General features: G+C 41.6%; 1 protein-coding gene across 1 annotated transcript in view; it reads left to right on the forward strand.

Moving 5' to 3' along the window:
- Nucleotides 1-9,072: 9,072 nt before the first annotated feature.
- The window catches only part of RALA (RAS like proto-oncogene A), a 30,455-nt gene continuing 21,598 nt past the window's right edge, over nucleotides 9,073-17,929 (forward strand). Inside the window, exon 1 of the mRNA XM_034061046.1 lies at nucleotides 9,073-9,155. The gene's annotated coding sequence lies outside the window, so the exon portion shown is untranslated. The remainder of the gene's footprint in view (nucleotides 9,156-17,929) is intronic.

The following is a 17,929-nucleotide window of genomic DNA, read 5'->3' on the forward strand; positions in this document are numbered from 1 at the left end:
ACATGAGAAACAGCAGCTTAAGCACTGTCAGAAAGCTCCTCAGATCAAGGTGTTTTTCCAGTATTCAGAAATGTTCTATCAAATTACCACACTCAAGAGAAGAGTTAAGAGTGATGAATAATTAACAATGTTCTAATTACAGCATCTCAGGCATATTAGATACACAGATGTTGAACTGGCTCAGTTCACAGAAAAAAAAAGAAAACCAACTGGCCAAGCATTATCATCAGTGTAGAAGATAACAGGAATTACTGAATGAATCCTGCATGCCCACCTGCTCTACACTAATCTGTGTTCAGCAAAAGCTGCTGCTTAAAGAAGCTTTCATGTGCACAGTTACAAAAGAAATAAATTGTTCCCAGAGAAAACCTTCTCTTACTCTCAAATAATTGGAGGTTACCTTATCCCCTTTAAAAGGGTTTTAACACTGCTTTAGCAGGTATGCTTCATCAGGGGACCTTTTAAAAACTGCATTATTATTACTACTTTGCTTATTTTTGTCTTGATTTTCTGCCTCTTGCTAAATTCCTGACTGTAACACGCTTCACAATGCATGCCCTGGGAACATTGTGATTCATATGAAAATAACATTTTGTAATTTTATAGTTCTTCCATTTCTGGTGATTTTTCTATTTAATCGAATGGTACTTTGTTTCTCTGAGAAAGGATCAACACATTTTCCATTCATATTCCCGCTTGAATTCAAGCAAGCTATTTCTTTCAGTGATGATACTCTAGACTTAACAGAGAACAAGGGAAAACTTTGCATAGTGTTGATACATTTCAATGATAGCAATTTGGAAAAGATTCCAGGAATTCCATATTCAGTGCAACACTGGTGTATTTTTTTGTTCCTGGTTTCTTGGTGGGGGAGGGAGGGGACTGTTGGGTTTTTTATTAATCTTACACCCAGTCTTGAAGGTTTTGCATCTAAAGAATGAAAATCAAAATAAATCACCAGCAGTATCTTCACTGCCCTGCTTCCAGCTCCTTCTAGGAATTGCATCTTCCCAGAATCCCTCAGCTGAACTGCTAATCAGAGAAACCAGCAGCCACATAACAACCCATAGTAAGTCTAAATACAGAATTGGGGCCTGGGGCAGCCAGTGAACACCAGTGGTTCCAGTCAGAACTGCAGGATGCATTAGAGGTGTTGCTGTGATTATCTGAATTGATACCCAGTCAGGAGATCAGAGGTAATATCAGGTTATTTCACAAAATACCATGGGATTTCAGGGTGATCAGCAGTGATAGAGCCATAAAATGGGCATGTAACTGGAATGTGAATATAAAACATGGTGAGCATTCAGACAATTCGTGTATCTATCCTAGGTGCTCTGCCCTCTAAGGTAGGCTTAACCCAGTGCTGCTTAGCTTTTATGAATCATAGCTTAGTCTGATACAGTCTGTAGTTTACGGTTTTACAACCCATAAATACTACAATATGTTTTGTCATGTTCACTTCACTCTCTACATCATCTCCACAGTTATGGACTGTAAATATTAAGTTCCTGAGAATAACATCAGAATGCTGATATCTGCATTTTTTTTCATTGTAGCCATACAGACTGAGCAAGTTTTACTTCACAACTTAGGGTATGGGCTGAGGCACTTAACACTTTGACTGTTTCCTCCTCCTTTACTGAGAGCAGCTAAGATCCTTCAAAGCTGAAAGCTATATAGACAACCATCAAAAAGCTAGGTTCACAGCAAACAGCCATGGATGTAGAAATGCATTGACACTGACAGAGGTACCTTTTTATCAGAGCATAGTCAAGATATGGATGACATTTGACTTCTACTTGACATGAGTATTACAATCTTCATGTAATTCTTATCTAAGTCTTTTTCCAAAGGTACTAGAGGCATGCAACCATGATTTAAATACCCACATGAATGAACATGGGAGGGCTGGCTTCACATGCACACAGTTTCCCTTTACAAGGTTTCATAGAACACTATAATGTGTTCATAACTTGAACGTTTGTTGCTTATCCCACACCTCTCATCTTTTAAAGACTTTTCTGATAATTTTTAAAACTAAAATCAGGCATTGCACTATTGTTCATGTTCTTCACTGACATCAGTCAGCTGAAATCAATGAAACCCATCACTTCAGAGCTGTGCTTCAAGGAGCTTTTCACCAGTATGTGTCAAAGCTAATCACATGGAGGCCAAATTACCTTCTTTTTCCAGACTGGGTAACACAGATATAGGGAGAGGAAGTGATCATAGCCACGCAACTAGAAACCAAACTACAATTCACCTGACTCCACTATAGCTTGTCTCCATCAGAAGTAAGAAGGAAATTTTCAAATAAAGAAAAAAAGAGAGGGGGAGACTAGAGAAACACAAGAGGAAAAGCTGTAAAAAGACATGTAAAAACCAAGAAGCAAGTATGAAACCATACAAAATACAAAAACAGGAGCAATAGAAAAAGGAGATGGAAAGCAGAAAAAAGATTAAAAGGAAAAGCTGAGAGAAGTAACAGACAACTCCAAAATTAGAAAAATATTTTTTACTGTATTTTTGTGTTATTTTCATGACAGAAAAATTAAATGGCTTTAGGTCTACTCTGAGCTATTTTAAACCAATGCTGGTTTAGAGATTATTGTTAGCCTTAAGTGTTCTGATTGAATACACATCAGGATATGGGTTATATAACATGCAGACTAAAAAGAGATACAGCACTCAGTGGCAAATACTGATTTCAGTAAAACAGTACGTGGGAAGGACACATTTTTCAGGAAAGGCAATACCATAAAGGAGCTCAATCCCAACAAATGACAGATAGAGATGTTATACCAGTGCCACGTAGACAGGTACTCCATAAAACTGCATATTTTACATCAGTCTACATTGGTTAAGCAAATTGATACTGCTTTTCAGGTCTTATGTTTTAAAACCAAACAAAATTAAACTATGAAGACTTGCTATAATTACACACAATAAACATTGTATTATACCTTTTAATGCCTGTATATTTTTAGACATTTGGTAATTCCTTAGCTATGTTCCTAATAATGTTTTTATCTGTTATAATATCTCACAAACCAACTGTGCTGTAACCCTCAAATCTCAGATGTCCAGATTCCTAGTCACCTACTCGAATGATGTAATTTCTCCTAGCTCTGTTGAATGACAAGATGAATGACTGCAAACTCATTATTACTCTTGAATCCATTGTTATTCAAGTCACATCACTGCACTTTCTCTCTAGGCACAAAGCAAGCTATGAGTGCTAAGCACCATGTCTAAGTCAGACAGAGCACTGAGAATTATGTCACTTGGACAGCTAATAGAGCTAAGCAAATGCAAGTATCTCATTACCTAATAGCTGATTACAATAATCCCACTATCTTGTTTTTACGGAGCATGTATCTGTTTGTAAGGGACACGTGTGACAGGTTTGGAGGTAGTCACAGATGACGGGAAGCTCCTCTGTCAGGTGACAATTAAGATATCCTTGCATTGAGCAAGAGTGGTAGGAGCAAGTGTCCACACAACCTGTGTGTGTGTGGATTTGCAGTATTTAGAATCTGGACTGGGTTCCTTCATTTTGAGAATAGATGATGTTTATCTGTGCATACCAGAGTAATAGTCCCTGGGTTGTATGTACTGCAAAAGCATAAAGACAGATAGACTATTCCTGCCTTGTATATCTTAACCTCTAAATATAAAAAGCAGATGAAAGTTGTGTTGGGAAACGTACAAACAGTGGACTTGCCAAGATCAGAGCAGGTTAGTGACACAGTAAGAATAAGTCATGGTTTAACCCCAGCCAGCAACTAAGCACCACACAGCAGCTTGCTCCCTCCCAGCTGGTGGGATGGGGGAGAGAAGCAAAAGGGTAGAAGTGAGAAAACTAAAGAGTTCAGATAAAGACAGTTTAAAGGCAAAGCAAAAGCTGCACATGCCAGCAAAGCAAAACAAGGAATTGATTCACCACTTCCCATGGTCACGCAGGTGCTCAGCCATCTCCAGGAGAGCAGGGCTCCGTCCCGCGTACTGGTTATGTGAGAAGACAAACACCTTCACTCCAAATGTCCCCCTCTTCCTTCTTCTTTACCCACTTTTTATTGCCAAAAATGATGTCATATGTTATGGGATGCCCCTTTGATCAGTTTAGGTCAGCTGGCCCAGCTGTGTCCCCTCCCAACTCCCTGCGCACCCCCAGCCTGTTCACTGGTGATGTGGGAAGCGGAGAAGGCCTTGACTCTGTGCAAGCACTGCTCAGCAATAATGAAAACATCCCTGCCTTATCAACACTGTTTCCAGACCAAATCCAAAATATTGCCATATACCAGTTACTAAGAAGAAAATTAACCCTAGCCCATCCAGCACAGAGTGGAATTAGGATTACCTGAATCCCAATCCTATAGGCTGTCCCCTAGGATGTGCAGTTGTACTGCCTAACAGCAGGAACCAAAATAAGCTTTGTCACATCGGATTTTTCTGCTAGTTTTTGGAGAGAAACAGGCATACTCAGATCAAGATTCAACCCCCCCATATGCGCATCACCTTCTGAAGGCAGGCATTGCTCTTTGTTGTGTGGTGGGAGCTACATACTGCATCTGCGCTTGGGTTTGCCAGTTATATACCTCAAGTGTAGTATGTCCCTAAAATCTGACTATCCTTTACACACTCATCCAGACACACACAGAGTTACAAACCTGGGAAGCATGAGCATGTTGATAATCAGCCAAGCCATAGTTTACCATATTCATCACTTGCTACTTGTGATTTCTCACAACTAGTACAAACTGGAGGCAGGTGAAAGCTCCTAGCTCTTTCCTTACTTTTTTGTTTGGGGTGGAGGGGTGGGTTTGAGCTGGATGAGTTTTTTTCCTTTAGTCCTGCTACCTATAAAGTCCATTAAATCACAAATACATTTCATGCATCCTTATGCATTGTTAATAAACCATTGTCTAATAAATTCCAATACAGTTGTGCCACCAGCATTAAAGAAGTTGCCCACAATACCAGGAAATCCCACCCCCTTGTATTGAATTCAGTTCAGCCATACTTTACAATACAAAGGCCCACAGACCCACCAGGTGCTAATCAATTCTGGGCTGAAATAGGAGGGTTTCCTCAAGAACCACTAAGTGGTTTTGTTCCCTTTCTGGTTTGTCCCTTAGAAAAATGAAGTCTCACTCAACCTGGAAGATTAATTGAGATCTTGAGGGAAGATTTTTTATACATGATAAGGTGGTTTTCCAAAGAACATGGCTCATTAATCTCAACAGAAATCTAAGATAAAATTAAAGCATTTAAATTAAAAATAAATAAATTAAATTAAACTGAATTAAAAAAATAAAGTTAAAGCATTTTAATTTAAAAGCATGCTTCAGATATATATTGTGTGCTATAAAATGTGTGCTAAAGGGAAAAAATGGTTTTTGTTCCCTGGGAAAGGAAATTGCACATTAGCTTTTATTCCAAAGATTTGAACATGTTTTGTCTGACATTTTCACTGTGTCTTTAGTTCTTGTTCTGGTTTTGACTGGGATAGAGTTAATTTTCTTCCTAGTAGCTGATACAGAGCTGTGGTTTTAGATTTAGTATGAGAATAATGCTGATAACACATTGATGTTTTAGTTGTGCTCAGCAGTGCTTACCCCGATCAAGGACTTTTTAGTCTCTCATGTTTTGCCAGTGAGGAGGGGCACAACAAGCCAGGAGGGAGCATAGACAGGACACCTGACCCAAACTAGGCAAAGGGATATTCCATACTATAAAACTTCATGGTCTGCATATAGACTGGGGGGAGTTGGCAGGGAGCCGGCGGGGAGCCATAGATCACAGCCTGGGGATGGACTGGGCATCAGTCAGCAGGTTGTAAGCAAGTGTATTGTGCATCACTTGTGTTTCTGGAGTTTTACACATCTGTCTCTTTTTCCTGTTATTATTATTGTTACATTTATTTCAATTATTAACTGCTCTTATCTCAACCCACAGGTCTTACCCTCTTCTGAGCCTCTTTCCCATCCCACTGGGAGGTGGGTGTAGTATAAGTGAGGGGCCGCATGGTGCTTAACTGCCAGCTGGGGTTAAACCATGACATGCCCTCACAGTGGCATCTGATCTTGGCCAGTCCATTGCCCATCCATCTCCCATCCCAACTTTCATCTGCTTTTTGTATTTAAAGGTTAAGCTCTACAAGGCACAACTTTTTAAAATACCACATCTGTTCAGAAGAAATGAAATCCTTGTCAGTATCAGTTGATTTCTTAGTTGTCTTTTGGTGCATAATGCAAATACTACCAGCACACAATCAATTACATCCCAGCTTAATTACACTTTGTAATTTTTCTCTGCAAGTATTTTATGTGCAGAGCTGTATTATCACATACAGTAATACACAACAAAGGATAATCACTTCATACATCCTTAGGGCTGCATTGCAAATCTCTACAACACTGTCTGTATGGTTTTAGGTGCACTCTCTAGTATTTAAACACTAGAGAGCAGTGAGCAATTCACCACCTGCTGCCTTGGACTGCTCAATCCCGAGTTCCTATGCAGTCTGTGATGTGGAATAGCTGCAATACCTGCTCTCCTCTGACCAGCTGCTCTCTACACTGAGAGAGACAGAGTTATGCCCTAAAACTACAGAGATGCTCTCACTCTGGTCACTTCCTAGCAACTAAACAGGAATTATTCATGTAATGTACTTTCATGGAAATGTTTCTGTCAGCTTTGGGTTAAAGAGCTCAGGTTTTCCACTTGGCTAAGGCAAGGTGCCAGTGCACATCTGACAAACAGAGGCTGACGGGTATACTATAAACTGGGTTCTGTTGCATTATGAAAAGCAGCTTGGACCACAGGACAGAGTTCAAAATAAAATGACATTAATTGTCTTAAACAAGGTATCTCTAAAGGGAGATCAAAAGGCCACAAAGCCATGAACAAAGCCACAAAGGCCACATCCGTGAACAAGTAGCATAGGTCAAAAGGGGCATTTCCAGAGTGAAGCAGTCACTGGCAATTACACTGTATGTATTACGTTTGTTTTGCACTAGCTCTAGTCTGGTGCTGGACAGAATATCCATCAGCAGCGGAAACACATGAGGTGCACTCTGGCAGTGCCTTTCATTGTCCCACCCTACACAAAGCCAGTTTGCCTGTTCCAAGACCACTTTGCACTGTAAGTCAAAGCAGAGTAAATCAGGACACTTGAGAGCTTAGTGTCAGAGGTGCGCTTCTGATGTAAACTGTAACACTAATGACCACAAGAATATCTTTGATACTTCTTAGGCATGATCCAAACTGCTGTAAAAATCAATGCAAAGACTTGGTTGACTTCATCATTGGAGCTTCCCTTCCACGCGATGCAAAGCAAAGGGACAAGGATGAAAAGGGAACAAAAGAGGAAGGAGTGACCATGTGTCAATCACCAGGGACACCTTCTCTGCAACTAATGATTTTTAAAACTCTGTGATTTTGGTACATGGTTGAATGCAGGCGTTGAAGATGGGATAATCATTCTTGGCTTCTCCGTGCAGTAGGAAGTGTTGAATGGCCACAGACCACAGTATTTAATGACACTTTAACTATGACTCAGCCACTCTTCCAGGGGAAGGGTTCTGGAAAATGTATTAGGAAGTAATACAGTCCAGGAATACTCAAAGGGCTGCAGAAGCTGGGCCAGGATTCCTTGAAGGCTCCTGAATCAATATGTGTACAAGGTCATGCTAAGCCTCTTCCAACATTTTCATGGTCTCATGGAGAAGCTAATCATAGCCTGTCATGAAATATCCAAAATGTTTGTGACTGTTCTGTTGACTCAGTATTAAGAGGTTCCCTTGCCCCCCCCCCCTTTTTTTCTCCCTTCATTTAACAGTATCCAACATTTATTCATGTAAATTAATGCATTTTGGTGTTTTAATCAGAGTAAGCTGCATCTGGATTGCTCCTTTATTGCTATCAGTTTCTCAGGCTCTGTGGAATATGCAAAGATAGCTCATACTGACATGTGAGGCAAACAAAACTAAATCAAAAAAGGGGATTGACTAAACATTGGCTCAATGTCCAGGACGTCAAAAATTGCAGAAAACTGAGCATAGAGAACAACAAAAAATACAGGTTTTGTACAGAAAAGTTCACCTGCTTCACCAGCAGAGCTCAATGGCTGCATGATGTGAACCTGAGTGTGAGGAAAAGGGGCCAGCTCAAAACAATTTGTGTGCTTCCTCAATGGTTACAGCCTGGCAAACCCACATACTGAGGAGTCAAGTTCTGTACTATGCTTTGGTTCTATTTAATCACTTTTCTTACGAGTTTAAATCATGTGTTTAGGCAAAGATCCAATTTAAGCTAATGATTTAACAGTAAGATTTAAGTTATTAGGGCATCGTGATTATTTGAATTATTAACACAGGAACTCTATCTCCCTGCTTCGTTTGGCATCTGTAACCCCCTCACACATGGAAGGCTCTGTGACTATAAAAAAAATCCCTAATAATTTCAGTGCTTCGTGGTCCCTTCCACCAGTGAATTCCTCTTACACTCGGTATATTAAACACTTCCTCAGCTTGTCCTTTTCCCTCAGGGAAGCTCGTGTTCTGCTTTCACCACTACAAATAGAGGTGTTTACAAACCTAGCGACAGACGTCAGGAACTCATCTCCTTACCATGGCAGAACATGCCTCATCTACTCGGGGATTAGCTGCGGGGAAGAGTGAGCTGACATGAAGCTATCGTGTTTGTCTCACTGCCTCGCACTACGGCAGCGGCTGGCACACAGCCGGATGAGGGGATGGCGCTACCTGAGGGAACGGGCCCCACGCGGCCGTTACCGGCTCCCCTCAGCCTCAACCGCCTCCGCGCGGACCCCCCCCACCGGAAGCAGTTTCCTCCCCACAGCCACCCCCAAGCCCCCGCGAAGCCATGCACCCACTGCGCCTGCGCCGCCCCGGCCCCTGGCTCCCGCCCCCTCCCCTCCGCTGGCAGCGCCAGTGGGCGGGGCCTCGGCCCGTGACGCTCGTGCCTCTGCGGCGCCCCGCCCCCTCCGTCCCGAGAGCCGCGCGCGGCCGGCGGAGCGCGCGGGGGCGGTGCCAGGGCTGCCCTCGGCCGCGCCGCCCCGCCCGGCTCCGCCCGCCACAGTCCGTGCTCCAGCGGGCACCGGAGCGCGGCCCGCCGGCCTGCCGCAGGTGAGCTGCGGGCGGCACCGGGGTGGAGGGGGGACGGGGGCAGGCCGCGCGGTGAGGAGCCGCCTGGCGCCTCTCCACCGGGGGATGGGGCGGCGAGAGCGCGGCCACCCCTCCCTGCCTGCCGCAGGGGGAGCGCTCCGGTGCGGCGGGAGCTGTCGGCAGGGCGGGCGTCACCCCCGCGCCCGCCGCTGGCCCCAGCCCCGGGGGTCTGCGCTGAGGCGCGGAAGCCGCCCCGCTGCCCCTGGCCGGGCGGCTTGTGCCTGGCGGCCCCGCCCCGGGGTGTGGGGAGAGGCGGGCGCGGGCCGCAGCCTCCCTCGGGGGCCCGGCAGCCGCCACCCGTCCCCTCTCTGAAGGTTACGGGCGTCGACCTTGGGGGCGTCCGGCCCCAGGCCCTGCCGTTCCCCGCCGCGGCGCTGAGGGGCGCGGGCGGCGGAGCCCCCGAGGTTGCGGAGGGGTCCGGCTGCTTTCCGTGGCCGCGGGAGCATGGGGCCGGTGCGGCGTCCCCGTCCTCGGGGCACGGGGTGACCGCGGCCAACGCCCGCACCTGAGGGGGGCGGAGCGCGGCCGTGCCGGTGCCTGAACAAAGGGGCCGGGGCTGTGCTCCCCGGCCGGGCCCGTGTGCCGGAGGCGCGGTGCAGCGTCGGGATGAGCAAGAGCAGTGTTTGTGTGAGACTGAATCGCTGCTCTCGGCTGTGGTGGTGCACCCTAAAAGGCGTTGCTGGTAACGATGGCTTGACCTGGCCTACAACAAAAGGAACAAGTACAAAGTACGCCTGTTAAGTTCCCCCAATAAAAGGTGCCTTTCAGTGCTCACATATTGGGTAAGGTAAATAATCTGGTGTTTGCTTTGGGGTTTCTTTTAAATGGAAGTTGGTAGTTTTAGCTCCTTTCCCTTAATTGAGTCTGTTTAAAAATGAAGATGTTAAGTGGGCCATATGTATCCCAAGAGTCATCTGGAGAGGGATTCTTATGCATGATCTGCCTGTCTGATTTGTAGCATCCCTGAGCTGTCCTGGCAGAAAGACTGCCAACATGTTCCTTTTCAAACTCAAAATGACCCTAATGTTTTGTTTCAACTTCATGTTTCCAGTTCTTATTGGAAAGAGACAGTGCAAACCTTTACACTTGTATGAGTTAAAGTGATCCATGCCTCTGCTGGCATTTTGATGTCTGGAGATAGGTAATGGAGAGGTCTGCATGGAAAGTTGTCAGTCATTCTTCGTCTTTTTCAATCAAAGTCTGAAAAGACAGGAGCTGGGTGGACTGGGAGAAAACTGGGTGGACTGGGAGAAAACGTTGGCTATTCTGTCAGTTATCAAGACAATTAGGTGATTGCAAGTGGATTATATTCTATAACTGGAAAATCCTCTTCAGCTGACTTATTCATCTACTAGCATGCACCTCAACATTTAAATCCTGGGAAACCATGAGCATTCTTAATGGAATGAAGATGTGATATGTAAATCTCTGATGTTGAAACCCTTCAGTCTGCGCGTGTGACACAGCTTGTCTAATGTGGTTTGTGGAAGCCTCCAAATGGCAGAAGTTGTAAGAATTGTCAGTGCTGGTAATGGGTTTCCCTTTTTTATTATTTTTTTTTTACAAATGGGACATACTGTTGCACAGAAAGATCAAAAAATGCCTTTTTTTTGCATGAGAGGCCAGCTGTGTCTTTAAATAAGCTGTGATACCAAAGAGTGAACTTATTCCTTTGTTTTATTGCCCATTCTTTGAGCTTGGTCTTTGCTTTGTCGTGTTCTTTTGAGTTTGAGGAAGGGAAAAAATGTAACAGTTTTAATGTGGAGTATTTTGAGTTGTATGTACTCTGGCAATGTTGAAATAATGTTGTCTTTATTGTTTCTGTTTAGACCTTAAGGAGAGGATCTTTTGCCATGAAAGAGAAAACTAGAACAACATCTAGCTGTGCATTTGTTGTGAAGTCACCTATGGGCATGTGTTTATATATATATATATATAAATAAATAATCAACAGAAATAGTAAGCTCACTGAGAGGGGCTGAGGGGCAGGGAGGAATGTGCCTGAGGATAAAGCAGTGCTGGCTAAAAGCAACCATGGAGGAGCACATGGCTGTTAAGTGGTGTTGTAGACCTTGCAGTGGTCCATGTGTCTTCTGTATTCCAACTGACTTGCATAAGGATGGTTGTGTTCTTAACCTCACTTAAAGCATGCACTGGCATCCCTGCATATACCTGTTGCAAGGGTTGTTCTGTCTACAATGAGCTTCTACTCCTGTTAAATTTCAGGCGTGTCTGGCTTGGAAGGAAATCATTGCTGAGGTAAAGGATGTTGCTGTGTTAGGAACTGATGTATGGCAGTCTTGGGTACCAAAGAGTAATGTGGGCACAGCGACTTGTTACGTAAAAAGTTGTTTTGGCAACTGTGTTTTTGGCTCACTGACAACAGCATTGTTTTCCCTGCAGTTTCACAGTTGAAGAAGAAATAGTTATATGATAAAGATTTGTTTTGATTTGATATGATAAAGAAGTGCTATAGGGTACAGTGGTCCTGGGAGTAAGTCGCTGATGTCATGTGTTCTGGACAGGGAACGCCTCATCCCCTTGAGAGTGATTACAACCAGCTTCCAGTAAACTTCTAATGGCTCCAAGCTATTGAAGTTACTTTACATCTAAATTGAAACCTGTTTTAAGTGAACAAGGTAGTTTAATAGGCTAGTGACAGCATTCTTGTGAACATATAATAGCCTGCCCACATCACACACGCAATTACGGGACAACTGTTTTAAGTCTCCTTCCTCCCATATGAAGAATTCATGTGAAGAACCAAGAAAATAGAATATTTGGTAGAATTACAGTACAGCAACTGAATGTTCTGCAGAATGTTTTATATTTTATAAATTACTAAGTAGGGAAGCAATGGTTATATGTTATTAGTCTGTTGCAGTACTTAAGTCAGCTCTCAGGGTAGTTCTAAAATGTTATTAGTAACTCTTAATGTCTGCAGAATCTGAAACTATTTATAGCCCTTTTGGATGTAAAGAACTTAAGAGTCACTTTAACTATAGCAAATGTGTCTTGCAAACAGATCAGGGAGGTATTAAAGCCAGTTTTGCTTCTTGTTCTGTTTTCCTAACTATTTTGAGTCAAGGATTTGTCAGTGGATATAGCTGCTTGTCAGATCTGTTTGGGGGATGTGCAGCCATCAGGTTAGGCTTATACTCTGAATCTTAGGAGCTCTACAGAGCAGCAAAACCAATTCTGAGATCCCTGCAGATAAAACAGCACTGGATTTAGTGGTGGGAGCAAGTCAGAAAGAACTACCCGATGTTATAACCGATTCCCTTTGCCTAGAGGGTGGCTTAGTCTTTACTACTAGTGTTTTGTTTCAGCTTTCAAAATCCCAGCACCTTCAGGGCAATAGGTTGATAACATAGAAGTGTCCAGGCTGTGCACAGAGGGAGAAAAATGGAGAGACACAGAGAGGTGTGTAGGAGACATGAGAGAACACAAAGAGAACTCATTTTTAATGAAAAATAGTTACAGTAGAGAATTCAAAATGAGCTATGCTGTAATCAGTTTATAATGCTAATAGGGAGAGGAGCCAAGAATGCAAAGAAGGTAGCACAAACAAGACATATAAAGAGAGCTGGTTGCATAGTAACTCTGCAGTCATTATTTTAGTGGAATTGATAGTGCTTATTTTGTGATGCTGGCTCCTTAGCCCGAGTGATTACAGTATACATTGAGTTCCTACCAGTACGGTTAATTTATTGTATTGTGTTTGTAACAGTAAGTTTACATCATTTGATGCAAGAGTATGGGAATGTCTGGTGCAGTGGCCCACAAGGTTTCATTTAAAAATGGCATGTAAATACACTGTATGACCAAAAAAGTATTCCTGCAAATTACTGAAAATGGGATTTTGCAAAGAATCTTGGCATCTGTGCGTGGTAGGTAGGTAACAGGGATCAGCAATGCTTTCAGGCCTTGGTACCTGTTTCATTTTACTCTTCGCAATGCTAACTTAATACCCTTCTGTGCTACTGTTAGACTTGATCCGTAACTCCGATCCTTGTCTCCAGCAGTCTGAGAATGCTTGTGTAACACCCACATATAAACAGGCAGAAATGTTTCCGTCAACATTAGAGTGCAGTAAACATGGAAGTTTTCCAGACAGGTCCTTCTTTTTGCTAGGACACCCATTCAAGCCCATGAGACAGTTCAGAGCTGATCTGTCATTTGAACACTGTAGTCTTGTTGGTATAGCTGTGCTGTTTCCCAAAAGGGCTTTATCATAGAAGTAGAAGATTCCAGCAACATTTTACCCAATGGGGTTTTATCTCAGACCTCAAAATAAAAGCAGTCATACAGACAGGAAAACAATGTTAATGTGACCCTCTGCAGGCATGCTGTGTCAGTCACAAAACCCACCCTTGACAGGTGAGGTCACGCCATGGTTTGATAACACTGAAGTACCCAGGCTGTGCATAGAGGGGATTAAAATGGAGACAGAGAGGTGTGTAGGAGAGGTGAGAGAACACAAAGAGAGGAGATGTAATGAAAAATAAAGTTATGGTAGATGGACGCAGTGGCCCTACTCAAAGCAAAGCTGGTAGAAGCTCATTCTTAACCATCTCTCACTGTTACCCGTGGACATCAAAGTAAGCAAAATCAGGTACTGAGTTAAAGTGGTTATTGTGTGGAAGATATATTTTGGTATGACACCGCTAAATTATAAAATTTTTACACACTTAACCACCTAAATTAATTCCACCTTTGTGGTGTAACATGAGAATAAAGCTTTATTTCGATCCTCAGAACTCCTGTGTTTTAAGATATAGCACTTCAAATCACACACTCTTAACAACTGGTTTCTGTCAGGTCAAAATTCATATTGATCAGTATCCAAATTAAGAGTTCATTGCAGTGTTTTAGTGACTTATAGCTCAGCACACCTTGTTGCAATTTGAATTCTCTTTTTATACATTGACATTTTTGAAGCTGTCACTGATGTGAAAATGAGTATGAAATTTGTTTTACATTGATACAGTTCACATTGTGAAGTCAGTGACTCAGCACTGGTCTGTATGGTTACGATTTCTTACAGCATCTTTCCTTCATGCTCCAGGTTGCGTATTTTTTGCCTGCTGATCATCAGGCATGATGGCTTTGAGATGTCAGTTCATTTGTATGCACTGGAAATAAAATATATAATAAACCAAAAAAACTTAACCTACAAGGAAAACACTTCACTCTAGACTCCTTCTCTATGCAGTCTGTTATTGTAATTCAAAATTTAAAGAGTAGATGCATTAGACTAAATATCAGAAACTGTTTTCTGTTGAGCAAGTTCCTCCTCTACAATGTTAGTAAATGGTTAGTGTTGCAAGGAAGAAGAGATTTTTACATGTAACTTTAATAATGAAATTCTGCACAATCTGCAGCATGTTGGAGTGCCCCTGCGGGAAGGTACCCACTAACCTGAGATGTGTAAAGTGCTAGTACTTGATTGTTTATCCCTGCTTAATGAAGACTGTGATAAGAATAATAATAAGAAATTAAAAGGCTGTGATTTAAAAAAACCCAATAAGAAAGCTGCTATTCTGAACTATTAATTTGGTTTGCATCAGTCTTGTTTTGTTGTAGTGTATAGTGTAACATAAAGGACGGTTTCTAGAACAGTTAGTTAAGAAAACAGTGAGTGCCTTTGTTTCAGAAATATTAAAAGGGGTCAAGTTAACCAAGTGGGTTTTCCAGGGTCAGCATTCTTTCTGTGAGGAAATTATTTCAGTGTTGTGTAAGAGTTAAGCAGGAGCTGTTGCTGCCTTTTGGACTTAGAGGAGTTAAATTCTAAATCTTAATTCAAGCTATGTCTCAGTCCTCTTTCTTACATCTTGTTTTGATAACAACTTGGATCTTAAGTCATGATCTCAACTTTTACCCTTACGGTACTGCTGTGAAGGAAAATACATTTGACCAAGATATATTGCACATCTTTAGCATCTCTGTGCTTTGTTAAGGAATCCCATTGCCAACTAGCATTTCCTGTGCTCAGATCTAGGGAGGCTGTCTTTTGGAGATTGATGTTGTTCTTCAGGAGGCCAGTAGCTGACCCACAAAATATTTTAGGAAAGCCTCTATGTGTACTCTGTTGCAACTGGCTCCTGTCACTAACTTGGGGCATGTCGTTATTAGTTTTACTGATGGGTTCACTGTTACACATAAAATAAAGATTCTATAGTGTAGCTGCTGGAATTTCTCAACTCCTCTTTGCCCGAGAGTCAAAGAGTAAAATGTTTGGGTTTGGATTCATTCAAAAACCCTAGAATGTCCTGTTTTTTATTTTGAGAAGTCTCTTTACTGTCTTGTCTCTTTAAAGTTCTTCATTGGATCTTATTGGGAAAGTTAATCTTTTTAGGTAACTTGGTTTGGCACATGTTCAACTTTTCTACTAGAAGATCATCTTTATCTTAAAATGAAATAAAAGTTAACCTGTATCTCTCATATTTTCTGTCTTGCAAAAGTTGAGCTTTATAGCTCTTGCAATCAAAGTGGATAGAGGAATGAAACAATATAACAAAACCACTCTTCTCTGCAAGATGTGCAAGTTAGAGCTGAGACCATGTATATAACATGTATAATTGAAATGAGATTCATCAGGCTGGAGTATTTTGAAAAGCATTGCAAAAACAAGTTCTAGTGATTTTAAGTGTCATTTGGAAAATTTCAAGAAAACCATCTATTGCTTGAGGAGTAATGTTTTGTATTGTAATCATTCTAAGAGGTTTTCCTGCAGCCTTGGGAGGTAAGACTTCTATAGATACAGGGGAAAAATACTCCTGGGAAGAGAAACTGAAGCGGAAACAATCTTGTAGCCAAATACTAGGATTTAAAAAGCCAAAATTAATAAACTATTGTGATATACACTATGATAAGATACTGAAATGTTCATAACTAACCCAGTCAGGATGGCACAACTGTTCTTGGATTGTCATTAATTTGAAGGAGAGATCTTTCAGGAACATGATTTCTGCTTCTCAACAGTCTTTCATGCTGACCATTGTCTGTGAACAACAGGACTGGTTTTTAACAACACTTAACTTTTCCAGGCTTTATGCAGGACTTGGACTGTGTGTGAGTTAAGGTAAAAGAAATAAATCCCTCAAGTAAAAAAACCCTTTAAAATTAGCTTCTGACTCTGTGGATAACTGATGCTATTAGAAGTATGGCAGATGAATGGAAAGCATGTAAGTGACTGGCTGGAAATAAAATGTTTTCGTAAGCCAGCAGTAGTGAAGGTTTTGTAGGACAGAGGAAATCCTATGTTACAGCATGTAACATGGGAAAGGTATTAGGTCGCATACTTATTACTGGAATTTAAAAGGTCATGTGTACAGAAAGGAATACAGCTCACACTTCGTAGTGTTTAGTGTTATGACATGTAGAATTAAATCAATTAAATGTTGAGAAAGATACCAGATTTCACCATGGATTTTTATAGTAGTTCTTTCCTGGGAGACTAACCTTTAAAATAAACCGGATTTGCTCTGTGAATACCACTGGAATGCTTTTAGCTTTTGATTTTGCTTCTGGCCACAGGAAGAGAAACACGCTTGAGATCCATTTAATGATGTGCAATAGTATACCGTCCTTATCAGTGCCTTTTCCAGTAACAAGAATTACAAAACTAATTTTTAGGTTGCTTATTGGAAGTTTGACAGCTACTTCATTTGGTTACCCAGATAGCCTAAAATGAACATTATGTGTGTTTCTGTGTTCGGAATTTGATCCATGATTTTTCACACGTTGCGGTGTAAAAACCATTTTTTAGATAGCTTGTTCTGCTAAAACTTAGAATTCACACAATTACCTTCTTGCAAATCATTTTGCAACTCTGCAGTTTTCTGGATTACTGTGTGCATGATAACAGCTATAATAATTCAAATAGGAACAAAAAGCAGATTTTAGAAGTTTCTACTTTACAATTTCAAAGCATTTAATTTGGAAATGTCTTCTCTGGTACTGCAAGAAAAGTCTGATCTGTAGTTTAAGCAGGGCAGGATGAAACCTGCCACTGGCACTGAATGTGGAAATTGATAAATTGACATGAATAGTAATCATTTCGTACAAAGTTCACTAACTGGATGCCATCTCTTTCTAGCTACTGCATATTTTATGCCTATAATATGTGAAATACCCATGGAACCCTACCATGTATCATATGATTGGCAAGCATATGTTGAATTGAAAGACAATTAACTGCCCAGATGGGTCTTTTAGGTAAAACTAGGTTGACTCTACCAATTTTTCAGATCATAGCTCCAATAGTTTTAGGACAAACAGTATCTAAAAACTGGGAGGAAACAGACTAACCAGTGTTTCAACTTCATGAATGCTGTATTACCATGCAACACTAGGTCTATAACAACTCCTGTCCTTGAATCACCGACTCAAAAGGTTAATTACAAGCCTTTGTGTATTTGCAAACCAGTCTCATTCAATGAGTCATGCATATGAAATCCTCTTTCCTGAATAAAACAGAAAAAGTTACTAGGATTTTGCACTGCGTAGAATGTAAACAAGGGGACAAGTTACCACAACAAAATATGGCTACAAAAGTAATGCTCTTGCAATAATACTACAAAAGAGTACTTATGCTTTTGTAATTGGGTGGTAAAACAGATGGCAAAGTCATAAAATGAATGAAGTAACTTACTTTGCCAAGTCAGATTTCACTAATGAAATTTATTTGCTACAGCTGGATGATTCTTTAGAGGAATAAAAAGGAATTTTTT

The sequence above is a fragment of the Melopsittacus undulatus genome, chromosome 1 (assembly GCF_012275295.1).
Source record: "Melopsittacus undulatus isolate bMelUnd1 chromosome 1, bMelUnd1.mat.Z, whole genome shotgun sequence".
In the NCBI taxonomy this organism is placed as follows: Eukaryota; Metazoa; Chordata; class Aves; order Psittaciformes; family Psittaculidae; genus Melopsittacus; species Melopsittacus undulatus.